Source organism: Onychomys torridus, chromosome 18 (assembly GCF_903995425.1).
Source record: "Onychomys torridus chromosome 18, mOncTor1.1, whole genome shotgun sequence".
NCBI lineage: Eukaryota > Metazoa > Chordata > Mammalia > Rodentia > Cricetidae > Onychomys > Onychomys torridus.
Window position 1 is genome coordinate 39,688,525 of NC_050460.1, and position 7,379 is coordinate 39,695,903.

Genomic DNA, 7,379 nt, shown 5'->3' on the forward strand with positions numbered 1-7,379 from the left:
TATTACCTTTCGACTTGAATATGATCAATGCCACAATAGCTTAGGGCTCTAAACCCATGACTGGAGGTCAGAGATCCAAAGGGAGAACCTACTGCTATTCTTCCGCCAAGTGGTTATAGTGTTAAATTGACCACTAAGTACCTGTCCTGGTTAATTTTTGTCTACTTGACTCAAGCAAGGGTCATTTATGAAGAAAGAACCTCAATTGAAAAAATGCTCCCACAAGAATGGCCTGTGGATAAGCCTGTGGAGCATTATCTTCACTGATATTGATATGTGAGGGCCCAGACCACCATGAGTAGCACCATCCCTGAGCAGGTGGTCTTGAGATAATATAAGAAAATGTACTGTGCATGCTAGGAGGAGCAAGCCAGTAAACAGAATTCCTCTATGGTCTCTGCTTCAGTTTCTGCCACCAGGTTTTTGCTGTCTGTCACACCTCAACTTTCCTCAGTGATGAAGTATGACCTGGAATTAGAGCCTTGAATAAGCTCTTTCCTCCACAAGCTGCTTTTGGTCATAGTGTTTATCAAAACACTAGAAACATAAATTAGACAGTGCTTAACATTGTGCTATGAGAGCCACTCAGCTCTCATGAGAGTAGCTTTTTGTTGTTGTTTGGTTTGGTTTGGTGCCATAGGTAGTGATTAACACAGCTATCCACAACTGGCTTAGGTGCAGGCAAAGAGACTAAATAGTATTCATCCCCTTTCACAAGGTATCATTATGGAAGGCGGAATGGGAAGATTGTGGGAGCTAGAGCTAGGGAAGGCTGCTACAAATCAGTGTTTTGTGGACATTTTAGGGCTGTTATCCGTGAACTCAGCAGACCTAGAGAAAAGGCTCTTAAAGTCCCATCACAAAGTTGTTTGCAATAGATAGCTGCTAATGTATGGGGAATCAGCTTACTTAGGGTGTGGTCCCTGATAGGTTGCTCACGGCCCTACATCTATGTTTGTGCTGGCAACACTAAGTGCTCTAGGTGGATTTTTCAAAAGTGTACACGAATCTGGGAGAGAACAGCAGAATGAGGGTATGGGAAGCATTTAAGGGAAGGGACCGAGAGAAGAATTCTATCAAAACTCATTATGCTCATTTATGAAACTCTCAAAAATTCAGTTTTAAAAGGTTTTCATCTAGACATAATGGATCTGAAGCCCAATGTGATAAACTAATACAGTTCCAAAGTGAGGGAACTTTCTGAAGAATTTTGATTTTCTTACTTTGTGTTTATCCAAAGTTACTTCCTCATCTTAAACATTTAACCATAATTTAAAGATGTCTTTTTAGATGTGTGATTTGTTTGTTTTTTATCACAAAGTAAATTTTGTTTCTTACTTTTATAAATAAACATACTAAAAGTGCTGTTTCAATAGTTTTAAGATTTGCAACATGTCTTCTAAGGGCACTTAGTGAAATTTAACAAAGACAAAGTAGATGTGTTGAGGAATTGACTAGGAAATTAACCCACCTCCATTTCTTGTGTGATTTTATGACTTCAGAAGTAGACGTCCTTATACTCCTTTCTTTAGCAGTTAAAGTTAAGAAGGATGTTAGTTTCTTTCAGCTCTTCACTCTATGTCCATCTCCCTTTTGTGGGTATCATATTCAATTGACAATTATATGTCTCATTTCCTGCTTCTCTGAAAATTTCTGTCTTCAATATCCAGTCTTATGGTCTCCTAAGTGGGAGGTATATACCTCAGGTGATACACAGGATGATTCTTCCCAATGAAGAAAGCAAATATTAAAATAGATTTAGGGTTTTTTGTTTTGTTTTGTTTTGTTTTGAGCTCAGGATCGAACCCAGGGCCTTGTGCTTGCTAGGCAAGCGCTCTACCACTGAGCTAAATCCACAACCCATGAGTTCTGATTGTGACTTATGTATAATTTGTTTATATCATGGCAGTAAAAACTGAATCTATGGGTGTTATGATAAGGTTTTATAACCTGAAGTAGTATGGGCCTTCAGTCTCTCCAGAGCTAAAAACCTCACATTACTTGGACAAATTGGTGTCTTATTTTGGGGACAAGAGCAATGTAGAGGCTTCCCTAAGGCCTGAGTGGTGTTAATACTGAAGGCATATATGTAGGACCTTGTGGGTTCTGTGTTCTTGCGCTTCATTCTAATTGGCAGTGAAACCTGTGAAGTCTTTGGTGGACTCTTTTTTTTTTTTTTGTGGGTCTGAGATATACTAAAGCTGACAGCCTGAGACAGGTTTTCCCTGGTTTGGATGTAATAGTGGTATTGGTGGTTAGGGAGACAGAGAGAGGCTTGCACAGTTTGGTAAAAGGTTTCCTTTAGGAACTGTTGACAAAAAACTAGAGTTAATCAACATCTGGTTATTGAAATGACTGAATATTACATTCAAAGTATTATTCCTGGCCAGTGAAATATTAATGCATCTTATTCTTGAATAATTGATTTTGTACATACATTTAAAGCATACCACTTGACAAGCTTTGACATGCTAGTATGCGATGTACCTGTAAAAATATATAAAAAAATAAGCAGATATTTATACATAGTGAACCAAGTACTACATGCTCTGTATATACTCCAGGTCTTTTTACTTAGCATACTCATCATGTGTCTCAGTTTTACTGCTGTGTACACCAGGTTGGCTTCATAACATAAAGTCTTAAGAAATATAAACTACTCTCTTATGACAGGATGCAGATCCATGTTGGCTAGAGAGGTACTATAGGAGACTGAGAGGAGAATTCATTTGCTTTTATGGAAAATATTTATGCTAAAGTAAGTCAAAATACTCATTTGACAGATATGCTTACTATTTTGATAGCATTGATAACCCCATGGGCATATGGTCTATAAATATGAATCTTATTACCTGGTATACTTTACTCTTATGGAAGCTTCTGTCCATCAATTATACAAAAAGTAGCTATGTGGAGACTTCATTAACTGCAGAATAATATTTTAATAGTTTTCTTTGACAGCCCGAAACTGGCAACCAAAATGTTCATCAAAGGGATGACCTGATTCAAAAGTGATATATTCAAATAAATGCATAAGATACAGCAGTAAAGGCAGGATGGATTGTAGATTCAAGTCTGTGTGGTTATGGCTGCTTTCTTAGGTGAACAGCAATAAAGAGAATAAAGTAGGTGGACGATTAATTATTTAAGAGATTGCACAACTCTTTCCCAAGGTGGTTTGCTGTTGGACAACACCAGGAGCGTGAGAGAGCTTGATGTCCCCCATGTTCTCTCCATCATTGATATTAGCAGGCTTTCAAGTAGTTTAAAGCTCCTCCCCACGCTTCTCCCCCACCTTTTGCTCCTTCTCTTTCGGTCTTTCCTTCCTCTTTTTTCTCCTATAAAGTATCCCCTGTGGTTCAGACTGCCTCTAAAACAATGCTTCCACCTCAGCCTCCCATAACCTGGGATTACAGGCACAGAGCACTACACCCAGCTCAGCTTAACACTTTCTAATGAACAGAATTTTTGATCGTCTTTGTATTTGTCATATAGCTATCTTTTTTTTTTCATGATGTCTCTGTTCATATTTTTAATAATTTCTTATGTTAACTTATTTGGAATTAATGTACTTGGAAATCTCTTCGTGTATTTAGACTCAGGTGTTTACTGGATGCTTGCTACGCTGATGTATTGGATATATTTTGGATTCATGTCCTGTATTGGATATATATTAGATCCATGAATTGTCTGGATTGTCTGTATATTAGACATGAACATTGTATTGGATGAGTTTGAAAATACTTTTTGTCATTTTCACTGTTTATCATTGTATTTGGAATTTTAAACATTAATGATTTTGATGGTCTTATTTTATGGGCTATATTTTTGTGTTATATATGAAGTCTCTCTTAATATCACAATTTTTCTGTAACTTTTTCTAGAGCTTTTATAGCATTTGGCTTGTATTTAGGTGTGAAATCTATTTCTAGTTAATGTGTGATGTGGTTTGAGGCAAGGATGAAAGTATGTCACAGTTGTCAAACAGCACTTGATTAAAAGTTCACCAACTTATCTTTGAGCTTTGGCCAAAGCCTTAGTTGGCCATTTATTGTGAGTATATGTACATTCTCTCCATCATGTCCCATGGATCTATTGTCTACCAGATGCTGAACCCACACTATTGTGATTACTTCAGAGATTGATGTCTTAGAATCAGGCTGATAGAGATTTTTTTTTCAAATATTTCTCCAAACTGTGCTGGGTATCCCTTGTTATGTTTTTCATCACTGTATGAATTTTATGATCAGCTTTTAATTTCTTGGTAGATTTTACACACACACACACACACACACACACACACACACACACACACACACACACATGAGCAAGATCAATGTCTTACCAATGCAGACATCTCTCAATATTCTTAAATGATTGGTTTTAAGACAGCCTCTCACCCCTGTGTATACCGAAATTCAAGAATATTTAAGTCTTCTCTTTAAAGTGGTATAGGTAGTGTAGAAGTTACACATGCTTTCTCATATACTTAAATAACTGTTAATGAGTCATCATACTTAGTAACAATGTAGATTTTGGTTCTGATGTGTTGCTTGGGGAAGAGGGACAACAAAATAGTCTGGACCAGTTCAGTACCAAAGCAATTTTATTTCCAAAGCATTTTTATTCTACAATTTGTGGACATAGACTGTGACCAGAGAGGACCACTCTGTCATCCCTGGCTCATAATCACAAAGTAGTTCCCAGGCTTTTAACTATGCTATTTTTTTAGATGTCATTTTGTAGTTTTCAGGGCATAGTTACTTCTTCCGTGTATTTGTCAGTTACCCCTAAATATTTCAGATCTTGTGTTCTTCTTATATTGGTGATTTAAATTTTTACTTCAATTTCCATTTTGATTACAAACATAACCATATCCTGCCAGGTTGCTAGACTTATTCCTTCCTCTCAGTTGCTCTCTGTAGATGCACTCACCACATCTTCTCTGAAGATCATAAATACAGCATTGCTTCTTTTCTAGTCCAAATGCTGCACGTTTTTTCCCAGGCTTCCTGTGACTAGCTAAAAGTCTCCAGTCTATTGTAGTCCACTAAAGGAGAAAGCTGACTTCTTCATACTGTTCAGAAATCACAAGGAAAAGCTCTTCAAATGTCTCCACTGATCTAATACAGCTATATGTTGTTTTTAAGAATGACTTTCACCACTTGGTTTCCATATTCTTCTAGCTTTTTATGAAATATTTCCTTGTGTGTCTCCTGATACGATCATGTCATTTTCTATTAGTGAATGCTTGATTACATTGATTAACTTTCAACTATTAAATCAACCTTGTAGTGTAAAATCAATTTCAAGTAGTCATGTAGTAACCCATCTCATGTGTTCTGAAATAATTTTTATTGCTCTTAATTAAATTGTTGCTATATTTATAAGGGTTGCTTATCTATTAGTGTTCTTCATTTCTTCTTTCTGTGTCTGTTGCTGATATGATGATGATAGTGCCACAAAATGGAGTGGGAAGTGTCCTCCATTTTCCCAATTCCTCAGCTCTTATACAGAGTCAGTCTTAGTTATTTCTGGCTTTAGTAGAGATTAGAGGTGAAATTATCTGTATGCAGGATAATTTTATTGTTGTGGCTGCTGTTACTTAGGGGATAATTTCTCATTGATTGACTGATTAATTGAACTAAGGCTTTGGTATGCTGCCCAGACTATCTGGAACATCTGTGTTAAAGTCATCTTTTTACCTTACCTTTTTCAAGTAGCTGTGACTACAAGCACATACCTCCTAACTATATTTGGAAGACTTTACTGCAAACATTTATTTTAGTAGACATTGGACTATTTAATATACCAATTTCTTCTCAAAGTACCTTTGGATGGTTGTCTCAAGAAATTTGTTCATCTCATCTGAGCTGTCAAGATTACAGACATAAAACTGTTTGTAGTGCCTCATGGCTTTTCTTTTGGCATCTGTAGAATCACAACTGATATAATTTTTCCCCTGGTGTTATTTCTTTGTTTCCTGTGCTGTCAAGCAGGAGAAGGTACATTGATTTTATTGTTTTTGTTTTAAGGTCTGGCATTTGGTTTTATTGATTTTTATCCATTGTTTCTCCTACTAATCCATCTCTAATACTCATTTGTCCCTTTGTGTGCTTTAATCAGATTTAACAGTCTCCCATTAAGGGACAGAGTGTGGTAGTTAATTTGAGACTCTCCTTACTTAATATTATTTAATGTGGCAAATGCCCTACTCAGTAATACACATACATTGCTCTGTTGTGTGGTGGTACTTTTAATTTGACTTACGATAATTAAGATTTCTCTTTGACTTCTTCCTCATTCACATTCTATTTGAGAAGTGTTCTGTTGTGTTTAAATATTTGTGGATTTTCAAGGTATATTTTGACTATTAATTTTTGAGTTCCATGTGTAGCTGAAGTTTTCCTGGTCCTGCCTGGCCCATGGTCAGGACTAATCTCTCTCACCCTCCAGTCCTGCAGATGCTCAGATCCAATCAAACACACAGAGACTTATATTACTTATAAACTGTATGGCTGAGGCAGCCTTCTTGTTATCTAGTTCTTATATCTTAAATTAACACATTTCTATAAATCTATATCTTGCCATGTGGCTCGTGGCTTACCAGTATCTTACATCATGTTTCTCATGGTGGTGGCTGGCAGCGTCTCCCTCTGTCTCAGCTTTCCATATCCCAGAATTCTCTTCTCTGCTTGTCCCGCCTTTACTTCCTGCCTGACTACTGGCCAATCAACATTTGATTTACCAGTCATTCAGAGCAACACATTTATAGCATCCCCAGAATCCATGTGGTCATAAAATATAATTCATATGGCAGGAAATCTTTAAATTTGTCAAAATTTGTTTTTTGTTTTGAAATATTGTCTTTCTTTGTATATGATTTCTTCATACATCAGTAAAATTTTTACTATATTCTGTATCTTTAATATTTGTGTATGTGTCTGGAAGTGTATTGGAAACAGTGTCACTATACTCCCAGGTTGATTGCACACCATGTCTACCTTTCTTAGCATCCTGAGTAGCTGGAATTACACATGTTATTGTCATTTCCATCTACTTGTTTAATTAACTATTGAAAGTGCACTGCTGACATATTTACAAATGGATCTGTCTCTCTATCCAATTGTACCTGGTTTGCTTCATGAATTTTTAAATTACTGTAATTAGTAAGACATTACTAAGCATGCATGGTTAGTATTTTATCTCAGTGTTGTGATTTTTGTTGTTTATTTGATTGAGACAGATCATCACACAGACCAGAGTGGACTTGAAGTCACTGTTTAGCAGGATAATCTTGAATTACTGATGTCACTCTGTGTCTCCACCTCCCATGCACTAGAATCCTAGATGTTTACCACCACACCCAGATTCAGTGA